General features: G+C 40.8%; 1 pseudogene; it reads left to right on the forward strand.

Moving 5' to 3' along the window:
- Window positions 1-683: 683 nt before the first annotated feature.
- LOC122729845 lies at window positions 684-1,164 on the forward strand (annotated as a pseudogene).
- The last annotated feature ends 931 nt before the right edge of the window (window positions 1,165-2,095 follow it).

Consider the following 2,095-nt stretch of genomic DNA (forward strand, 5'->3'; position numbering starts at 1 on the left):
AAATTTCATTGCCCAAAGTCTTCCATAGGAATGTCACATGGCTGCTTTTCTGATAAGTTGATTAGTGAAGCAAAGGCTGTCTCATCCAGATGGTTTTTGTGATTGCCAGAAAATTTTTCACTGCTGCTAGCCTTTGACTTGCTGCCATCTTTTAAAATATTCTTCAAAAGTTCTCCTTTACCAACCCAGTGGACCACAAGGCACATCCTGAACAACTTGTGTTCATTCTACCTCCTTTGTAATGTTTGTTTATGTAATATGATGAAATGTTCATTCTCATTAGTTCAAGAATTTGTACTAAGTGTTTTGAAATTACTCATAACAAGGTTACAAAAAAACTACATGACTACCTAGAAGAAATGAAGCAAGCAAGAAAAAAAATGAAATCAAAATCAATGCTCCTTTGATTGTGTTAGATTAGAGCTCAGAAGAGAGGTCAAGTCTGCAAATACATATCTGGAAGTCACTTAGAAAGTTGAAGGAAGAATCCAGGTCAGAAGGGACTGCCAAAAAAGGCAATTAGGCACATTTCTCCATTCCCATCCTTCAACTTGAGATGAAAGAAACAGGATGCAGAGTAGAGGGTGGAGGATGTTGAAAATTCAAACTTTATCAGGAGTATATGCCATCAGCCTTTTTTATCCAGGGCTCCATCTAGAGCAGAACCCTTCACTGCCACCGAGATGCTGATGCCCAAGTAGAACCGAATTGCTATCTACGAACTCCTTTTTAAGGAGGGAATAATGGTAGCCAAGAAAGACGTCCACATGCCAAAGCATCCTGAGCTGGCAGACAAGAATGTGCCCAATCTCCATGTCATGAAGGCCATGCAGTCACTAAAGTCTTGTGGCTATATTAAGGAGCAGTTTGCATGGAAGCACTTCTACTGGTTTCTCACCAATGAGGGCATTCAGTATCTCCGGGATGACCTTCGCCTGCCCCCTGAGACTGTGCCTACCACACTGCGTAGAAATCATCCTGAGACAGGAAAGCCAAGGCCTAAAGGCCTGGAGGATGAACAACCTGCCCAACTAACTCGGGTGAAGCTGACAGAGACACATCCAGACGATGCGCTGCTCCCCTGGTGCTGAGAAGGCGGAGGCTGGTGCTGGGTCAGCAACAGAATTCCAGTTTAGAGGTGGATTTGGTCAAGCTCCTCAGTAAAAAGTGGAGAGATGTTTCATATTGAATAAAATCTGGGGGGGAAGGGAATGTATGCCATCAGTTGCATTGGAGTCTGCAAGGTTATCCCTTACTTTCATTTTCACTATAGGAAATGCGATTAGCATACTTTCCAAATGTGCCTACTTTGAGAAGGGAGTGAGACTGGGAATTCAAGTGAGTTATAACACATGGAACAAGAAAAGTATTAGCTGTTTGGTGGGGAGAGAATGAATCCACTTCCCTAGACTTTAAACATTGATCTTAGAGACCTAGGGTAAGACTGGGATGGCAAGGTATTTGCCTATACCTGCTCTTTTTGAACTAAGCTGGTGTAGCTCAAGCTTCAAACGCCACCTGGTGGCCTACAGAAACAAAGCATCCTACAGAAGTTTCTTTAAGCCACTGCCCAAAGTACAACCAGTGCTCTTTTGTGTATATTTAATGTGGAAGGTGATAGGCAAGTGGTACCTATATAAAAGGTTCGGTCACCGATATTTGCATATCTAAAATGTGGTGTGTTTTTTTCAGTAATTATTGGACCAGGTATGTGGTTTTTGTTAGAAACCTCTCATGTATAAAATGGCCAAGAGGCTGTATTTTAGCAGGTGCATTGTATCTCCATAGCTTTTAAATAACTCAGAATCTATAAAGCATGTCAACAGGTGCCCTTGCCAAACACTATTGTCATACCTAGTAGATGAATCCGTGTTATATACTGATATATCAACAGTATAATGTGTTGGTCTTTTTCAAGTAGTCTAATAATAATTATCATAATTAAGTTGTGCTTTAGGGTCTGCAAAGTCTTTTTATATGTTATTTTATTTGTTCCTCAAAAAAAATCCTGTCATGGTATTATTATCTCCATTTTCCAGAAGGGGAAATTGGCATGGCCAAGATCACAGCAATAGTCAATGTATGTGGCAAGATT

Source organism: Dromiciops gliroides, chromosome 5 (genome assembly GCF_019393635.1).
Source record: "Dromiciops gliroides isolate mDroGli1 chromosome 5, mDroGli1.pri, whole genome shotgun sequence".
NCBI lineage: Eukaryota > Metazoa > Chordata > Mammalia > Microbiotheria > Microbiotheriidae > Dromiciops > Dromiciops gliroides.